The sequence below is a fragment of the Stenella coeruleoalba genome (genome assembly GCF_951394435.1).
Source record: "Stenella coeruleoalba genome assembly, chromosome: 5".
NCBI classification, from domain to species: domain Eukaryota; kingdom Metazoa; phylum Chordata; class Mammalia; order Artiodactyla; family Delphinidae; genus Stenella; species Stenella coeruleoalba.
In genome coordinates, this window is record NC_137150.1 from 2,699,903 (window position 1) to 2,709,429 (window position 9,527).

A 9,527-nucleotide genomic window follows, 5' to 3' on the forward strand; every position below is an offset into this window, starting at 1 on the left:
GTGGGGAAGGCATTTGTGAGCTGTTGCTTTTGCTTCCCTGTCCATGCCAAATCTTGAGCTTGCAGAAGAATCCTGACCCTCCAGACAAGCACCATTTGAAGTGGGAATCCTGGCTTTCCATTGGCTGTGGAGCCTTATGCAAGTTCTTTAACCTCTCTAAACCACAGTTTCATCATCTGTAAAATGGGAACACTGTTCCCTGTTTGCTAGGGTTGTTGTGAGGATTCAGTGAAAAAATGTGTATGAAACCCTTAGCACACAAGAAGCATGAATTCATATTAGCTATTATGACTAAAACATTTGGAAGAACAGGGTGGTATATCCCAGGCTCTACTGTCCACTGAAAATCCATTTCCTCTTCTCTGCCACACAGCTAGGCTGTGTATCCGAGGCTTCTCGCAGGGAGGAGTGGTCCAACGTGGCTGAGTTCTAGCAAAGATGAGAACAAAAGGTATTTGTGCCACTTCCAGCTCAAAGCTTTAGGCACCTGGCTTGCCAGCTGAAAGATACTGAGTGGTCTGGGCTGAGTGGTTAGGGAGAAGGCTGACCTGATGTCTTTCCTCAAATTGCCTACCCGAACAAGAATTGGTCAGGATAAAAGTGAAAATATTACACGAGATCTTTCAGCTCCGAAGAAGGGACATCACCTCCCGGCCAGCAGTGGCTTTCCCAGGCAACTGAGAAATTTGCAAGAGTGGTGAAGGCAAGTCCTCATACCTTGCAGCCATCCCTGTAGGGAAACCCACTAATTTTAATTTAAAAAAAACAAAACTTGCTGGGGACAAGAGTAACAATTGGCCAGTCCATGATCTGAGCACGCACAGTGGTCTTACACTACTGTAGGGAGTACCCGAGACACATAAGAGGAGCTGAAACAACTCCAGGGTAAAAGCCTAGAGGAGCTGAGCTCACGAGCAGCACACTGCCCCCTCTCCACGACTTCACTAGTAAATGTTATCCCTGACAAACTCAGCAGAGAGACGAGGGGCATCAGAAAGCCAACCTCCAACTAACCTCCAGCCAGATTCATGTACCCACTTAATTGGAAATTAAAGGGAATCTCGCCCTGAAAATGAGTAAGATGGGGCTCTTTTATGGCATACGCAGTGAAGTTGGAGAAAGCCAGCTTGACAAAACATCTTTTCAGAATTCTGACCTTAAAGAATCAAAAGCCCTTCTAGGGAACTTGCATTTCTCTTCATGTGTCTTTGAGATGTAAGTGTTCTACCTGATCTTCTTCTGCATTGTGTGTGCGCGTGTGTGTGTGTGTGTGCATGTGCGTGTGTGTGTTTGTGTGTACGTGTTTTGAGCCCTTCTTCTCTGCCGTCGGAAGGCACGTGTATGGCATTCATTTGGCAGCCAATCAAATAAGCTGGGATTCTGAGCAGTCTTTTGTCTGATGATAAAAACTCTCAGCGGTTTTTTAACCATCTTAACCTTCATTGTGTCAGCTTGTACCACAAAGGCCTTTACTTTCTTAGACTATTTTTGGGAGTAAACTTTCTCCATCCTATGAAAGCTACATCCTTCGTACTCTCTTGTAGGGAAGCCTCTTGCGTCTTATTGGTTTGAGTCACTAGTAAGAGATAGCTCATCAATAGCCACAGGATGGATGCTTTAAATTGGAGAAACTTCTAAATTGGTAAATTTTTCAGGGCGCTCATTGTAAACAGCTGTTTTATTGGTGCCTATGGAGAAAAAAACCAAAATACGATGGAAAAAGATAAATATATATATATATCTTTTATACTGGGCCTTTTATACAAAATAGATAAAACGGTCAGGGGATAAAAGAAAGGAAAGCTTCTAGGACTCCTTGTAAGAGCAAGACTTGTTGATTGGGTCCCAATGGAAACTAAAGTCAAAGGTATAAAAATTAATAGAATTGAGATGAATGTTTATAAATATTGATGTATTAAAATGGGCTTTATATAAGACGGTTACATCTGTTTTGCTTAATTATATTGTGGGATAGACATGTTTCACTGAGGGATGCTTCCCCTGCCTGGTATTATAAGACAGGGAGGGCATATAACTCTGCCCCTCAGGAAATATTAATTAAACATAGTAAAGGAAACCAATAGGGTAACCTGAGTCCACACAATATAAAGTAAAACTGGGAAGTAATATTCAGGGGCTAAAAAAATAATAATAGAGATTTTGCTCTGGGTCTAACCTGTGCACTCAGAAAGAGGGCCTTTGTTGAATACCTTATGCCAGCTTTCGGAGGCATGCTAAATTAAATCCTAAAGTTCTGGAACATAGAACTCTTAATTTTCAGCTTAGTTGGACATCTCACTGATATAAAAAAGCAAATTAAAGAAAATATGATTGAGCAAATCAACCTTTTAATACCATTTACGCGACAAACCAGTTCTATAGAGAATTCAAAGCAACTGTCTGTCTCGCTAATCTCTACAAATCAGAAATGTAAATACAAACCACAATAGCCTGAGACTGAGCCTGATTAGTTCAATCAGGTAAAACTTGAAACCAGAGGGGGTGAAAAAAAAGAGAGAGAGAGAGAGAAAAGGCCTTTTAAAACTCAGACTGCTGGAAAGGCTCCTTCACCCAAAATCGAATTCATAGCCTCCTAAAGGGTTTATCAAGGAAAAATACAAAATTTAAAACTCTTTTCCACAACTAGTAGAGCCTTAGTCATCTGAGCAAATAAATTTAACTTCTTCCAACTGTTATAAATAACTAGTAAGTTTATATTGTAATAATTGTAAGTTTTTAAAGTGAAGCTATGAGATCTTTAGTTTGTTTATATGTCTGTGTGTACAATATATGAGATATCTCTACCTCTGAAAAATATTATCAAAATTAAATTTCTATAAGAGTTTGATTTAATTGACTTAAAAGTAAGTGCTTACAAACTAAATATTTCTAAATGTTAAAGAAACTGGCCAGAATGAATTTCAGGTTCACGTGATCTAGGAAATATTCAATATTAAATTAATAGCTGGTATTAAAGTTAGCTTAAGCTTGCTGGTTTAATCAATATAAACATGTCTTACTTTTATTATACCTAGGTTTACTGAAGGTCAATAAGTTCATGTTACTTCTGTTACAGAGTTTGTCAGCAAGAAAAAAAATTAACTTGGTGTAGTGATATTTTCATAAATTATAAAATAAAGGTAGATGAGATGAGGGTTTTCAGGTGAATGCTTTAAGAATAATTATGTTTTGGGTATGTCTATCTAAAATAGTTTCTCCATCTCCAAGCTCCAGGATAGGAATGGGGCCTCTGGGGTCCCAGGCCACCCACCACGCCCGCCCAAGCAGCATCTTGGCAACATTCCCTGTCAGTGATGAGGCAGCCCTAGCACTTGTCATGCCACAATGCTATGTCCTATGTGGGCCCCATGCCTTGGGCCCACACCCACACTCTGCAGGTCCATGCTGCAGGGTCCTCGGTGCCTCAGGAGTAGAGACCACACAGCAAGCAGTTCCCTCCCCAACCAGCAGGAGGAGGGGAGGAGAGCAGGGGCACCAGGGGAATCTCACTCAGACAACAACACCCCAGGGGTGCCAGTGGGGCCAATGATGATGCAGATGAGGCCCAGGCCAAGAGGTGGAACCAGAGGACCCAAAAGGCAGCTGGTCAGGTCCTGGCTCATCTGCACCCCAGACACCTTTGTCACTGATACACCCCCTTCCTCATACACCCTCTCCTTAAATGCAGATTCTTCAGAGGCAAACAGGCAGAGCTTCAGACTGAAAGTCAGCTCTTCCAAAGTGACCCATCAGCAAACACTGCAGGATTCCACTCCAGTAGGTGCCCTGGAGTCGACAACTCAGGGACTGAAGTGGATATCGGTGCCAGGGGCAGTGGGAGGGAATGGGGAGTGAGACTTTCATGGTTGTAGAATTTTGATTTTGCAAGATGAAAAGTTCTAGGAATGGTGGTGGTGGTGGCTCCACGAGAAAGTGAATAGATCTGATGCCTCAGAAACGTGCACTTAACATGGTGATGATGGTAAAGGGAATGTGACGTGTGTTTTATTTCACTTAAAATAAATCCTTAAAATAAAAAAAAATTTTTTTTAAAAGTTTCTCCAGATTTCTGGTGGCTTGAGTTTTGCTAAGTTAAATGATGTGAATTCATTGACTATCCAGATCCTTTCAAATAAGAAAAAATACTGAAACATTAATTGCTAAAGAGGTCTAAACGTAACCACTTTTGTCATCTTACAAGAGGAAAACTAAAGATATTTGGGGTTGATTAGACACACATCTTGCACCACATTTAAAAAGGAAATTAGGGCTTCCCTGGTGGCGCAGTGGTTAAGAATCCACCTGCGAATGCGGAGGACACGGGTTCAAGCCCTGGTCCGGGAAGATCCCACATGCCATGGAGCAACTAAGCCCATGCGCCACAACTACTGAGCCTGCGTACTGCAACTACTGAAGCCCGCGCACCTAGAGCCCGTGTTCCACAACAAGAGAAGCCACCGCAATGAGAAGCCCACGCACCGCAACGAAGAATAGCCCCGCTTGCCGCAACTAGAGAAAGCCCGCGCACAACAACAAAGACCCAACACAGCCAAATAAATAAAGAAAGAGAGAAATAAAATAAAGAAATAAAAAAGAAATTATACTGTGGGAAGATGTATGCTTCTAGAGGTTATGGGATATTCCAGTCAAGAAATGCTGATATGACAAACAGTTCGCAATTACCTGCTGCTTATTGGTTTTTGCTAGAGATTAAGGTTTTTAAGGGTTAAATTGTAATATGTAATTAAAGCTACTAAACATACTAAGGGAAACATTTCACTATGCAAGGAAAGTAGGATGTGTGTTTTCAGCAAAAGAAGGTATGAGAAATGGAAACAAATTTTGTTAATGGGAAAGAATGATTTTGTCCCAGAGGTGGTTGTTTCTGGATGGAAAAATAAGTGACAAACTAATATGAATACAAAAAGTTGTGGGAGATTTATAAAAAGGGAGCCCTGAAAAAGACTTTTGTACATGGTCAGGCTGGGATTAGGTTAAATTCAATTAGGTAAATGGATTTCGTTATTAGAAGTATACTGATGCAAGACTGGACTTGGTTCCTCTCTCTGTTAAGAGAACAAAGTTTTCTTGGAATACTACTTTTGATAACAGACTGTGTGAGTTTCTTTGCTGATCTGTACTTGCCTGAAAAATCTTTTATTGTCACTTTGGTTAAGTGAATAAGTATTTTTCCACAGTGACCTATGATCCTATTTGACCAAGTGTTTTGAAACCTTTTTGATATTTTTGACAAAGTTCCCAGACATCAAAACTATCAAAGTTCTTTTGACTCCCAACTAACTCTGGGATACTTCAAAGGAACTCTGAGAGAGCTCAGAGAGGAATGTCAAACTAATTAGGCTTATTTGGTATGTTAAATTACTTGAGAATCATTGTCAAGTGACTGGGGATAAACCTTAGGTTATGTAGTATGGGTAAGTGTCATCAATATAGATATTCCAAAATTTATGTGGAATTCATAAAAACAGGATACGTGCTGACAATTTATCAGTCATAATTCTATGACTAAGTTATCTTAAAACATTGTATGTCACAGAAATATCCAAGTTTCTTGTCGATTGCATTGTAATCAGATCTTTAACCATGCCATTTTAAGTCTTCTGTCATTTATAGACAACCATTGTTTTACCCTGATGCTTTTATAAAATGAAGAAATTCAAGATTCATAGAAAGGACTTTTTGACAAATACAAGTTTCTGATAACTTTTTCAAAATACCACTGAACTGGGTCAGAAATTACAAAACTCTAATGGAAAACCTGATGACTTCATCCAGATCGACAGAAATTAATATCATGGGACTGAATGAACTGATAAAAATGATTTATAATTTTTTGACTTTTTCTGAAATATACTGGCTTTATCTTTGTTTTCCAGAAAAACCTTTCCTCTTATGCTATGACCTACAACAAGTTGATAGATTATACCTTTGTGAGCAAAGATAAAACACTTATCTTTTTCTCTCTACCTGATCCTTCCAGAATATGGCTTCCCCAGCTGGCTCCCCTGTGGACTTGAAGTCTTACTGTGACCAGATTACAACTAAGTTATATTAATCATTGTTTTAATTTTCTCTCTTTTGTTATTTTCAAGTTTATTTATTTCAAATTATTTATGTTTTGTGTATCTCTCTTCTGTGCTATGACTTTATTAATGTTACTAGCTGTAATACTTATATCCTGTCTGTTTTATAAGATTGTTTCTTACATTACCCAATGTGTAATCAGGCCTTTGACAAAATTAATGATGGCTAAAAGTCTTGAGGCCGTTGACTATACAAATAACTTTATATAGAATAATTGTAATAGTGCAAATCTAGATATGGGAAGAAGAAACAAGGGAAAACATTTTCTGGATCATAATAGGCTAGTAAGACAGGTGATCCAGAGAGTTTTAGATTATCTACAGCAGTGGTCCCCAACTTTTTTGGCACCAGGGACTGGTTTCGTGGAAGACAATTTTTCCCCGGGGGTGGGGGTGGGGCAGGGGCGGGGATGGTTCAGGCGGTAATGCGAGTGATGGGCAGCGACAGATGAAGCTTCGCTCCTTCGATTGCCCCCACCTCCTGCTGTGCAGCCTGGTTTGTAACAGGCTGCGCACCAGTAACAGTCCGAGGCCCGGTTGGGGACCCCTGATCTATAGGACCTGATCCAAAAAATAACACCTTGAGCGGCCCATCAATAGAAACTACTTTTGATCTAGGAATGAGCCTTCCCAGTGCAATGGGACAAAATTGGTCATGAAATGCCCCTCAATCATTGGTCAAATTTATGACCAAGAGGAAGCACTGTGGACTAAGAATGCTGCCTGCTATATCAGTAAACAAAGGATGTAGAGGCAGTGAAGCCAGCAGCTACTGCAGCAAACCCCAGACCGTGCACCCTGAGGGGACTCAGGATGGAGAGAAACAGGATGCTGGCCCTAGATAGTTAAGTTGCATATCAAAGGAATGATTTCAATGAACTCAGACTTTGCATCTTCCCATACACAGAAAAGCGCTAAATTCATTAACTTGAGATGTCTAGTTTTCTTTAATTAACAGTAATCTGTTTTTTGCATTACGCGGGCCTCTCACTGCTGTGGCGGAGCACAGGCTCCAGATGCGCAGGCTCAGCGGCCATGGCTCACGGGCCCAGCCACTCCGCAGCATGTGGGATCTTCCCAGACCGGGACACGAACCCGTGTCCCCTGCATCGGCAGGCGGACCCCCAACCACTGCGCCACCAGGGAAGCCCTAACAGTCATCTTTAGATGTTCTGACTACCCGATTTTTGTTGCAAAAACTCCTCTATACCCTGGCTCGTCCCTTACCTCCTCAGAGCAGTCCCTCAGAGATATCTGAAGCTGTCTTCTGGGCTTAAGTCCTCAGAAAGTCTACCAAATAAAGCATAATTCTCAATTTGGGGGTTGTGCCTTTTTTCTTCAGTCGACAAAAGTTACTGCCCCCGCCACTCTGTTTTTCCCCTTTCACCTAGATGCAAAAATTTATAAGTCCTTAGGGGATAAAGAAGCCACAAGAGGGGTGAAGCCAGAGTCCCAGAATAGCTTCATAAAGGAATATAGCCACTATTACACCGCAGCCAAGAACAACTTCCCTGCACTGCTCTTTGTGCCATTATTTTGGGATCTGTTGTTTGTTACTACAACTCACCTTGACCAACCAAAACAACTGGATTCACAGTCACGATTCACATTTAGAATACTCTCGGTCTGGTGGATTAGGAGTTCTCAAAATAAAACAAATAAGAAATTTTCAATTGATGGAAGGTCCAGCTTAGCCTTCCAGCTTCATGTCTCCATATAGTGTCTCTCTTGAGCTGACGTTTCCTCCAATGTTGTTCATTCTGCACAGCTTCCAGGGATATGTGCTCCCCTCCTGCCTCCCGGACCTAATTAACACAGACAAAACAGGGGGCTGAGTGTATGCCATCAGATTTCTGATGCTAAGAATCCCCATAAAAGCATGCATGCATTTTATTAAGCATGAAAGCCCTGCAGGTACTGAGCTTGGATCCTCTCCCATTTGGTTCCTGGTCTTGAGTGGTGAGTGCCATCTTGTTTCATCTGCCTGAGAGCAGTCCCACCCAAACATGCAGCTCCTTCAAAGACACACTCTAGTTTCCTGCTTCTGGGGGAATACAATTCCTCCTTCAACCCTCCCCACTGCTCTGGTCCGAGCACTCAGGACCTATCTCCACTTTGGAGGATGGACTCACGTGTGAGTCAGAGGGTATTAAATGGCCCAATAAATGACATGGCCATTCCCAGCTCCAGTAGCAACCATCACCCGTTTTCTAATGTGTTCCATCCGTGAAGCCAGAGATTATTAATATCACAATGTGCAATGTTAATAAAGTGGTGCCTCATGAGTGAGTCCGTCTAGCTAAGGGCACAGCCAGAAATGTCCTCACAGTATAGGTGGGATAAAACTACCCAAGCTTCATCTTATAGCTTGTAGGAATCCACGAAGGGGCTCACTCTTTCTCTCTAGCTCCTTCGTCAAAATTTCAGATCTGCTTGGCCATAAAACAAAAACTGTCCGTGATGGAATTGTTTGGTTTGACTACAGATTAATTAATAACCTAAAAAGTATCAACAATTTAGCAATTACAGGCTTTAAGTGAAATGTAGGAACCCAAACTGTGTAGCATTTCTGTAGCATGTCATCAATGACAATGCTAAATCAAGGTTGCTTTTTCAGTGTAAAATACTTTGGAACAAAATGGCAAAATCTGAATTTCATCACCCAAGGCAAGTCCTCCTGTCCTCAGACTTTTAGAAAAGTTAAGATTTCCCAAATGCCAGATATGGTAGATTCAAATGACCTCCAAGCCAATGTATAGCTGTGTCAATGATCTGAAGATACCGGAGGAGACTCAGTCAGCTATCAACAGACGATGCAAATGTGCAGGCAAGTTTGGATGCCTTAAGTAACTGCCCAAGACCAGTCTGAAAGTCACTTAGGCTTTAGTGCATTCCTAGCAACACCAAGCTAAGATCACAACCCACTTTGCTAAAAAGAGTAGCTTCATAATGTCCTATTAACATCCAGGAATAAAAACCCTGAAATCTCATAACCAACAATATGGAGGAAGCCATTATCTGAGGTTTAAGCAACTGCGTCGTGCTATTTTAAATATGCATCACAGGCAAACTGTGATTGTGTCTTTGCCAGTATTTTATTAGAATGTCAATTCAATTGAATTACATCCCATGGGAAAGATTAGCATGGATTTTAGTACGGATGTGTGAAAGCGTTGCTGTGCTCAGGCCAACTTTTAAAAGTTGTGTGCTAATTAGAGTGAAAATGGAAAGAGAGGTGTGAGCGACACAGATCCAAGAAATCTATAGCCCTTCTTCGCTCCATTCCATGGTAATTCTCACTGTGTTTGCAAATGGTACAAACTGAACACAAAGCCTGCCAGACATCAACACCACACCGTGAGCATTAGGAGAGGATAAAAGGGATCTGGGATGAGGAAATGTATGTTCAGACATCAACTCCTC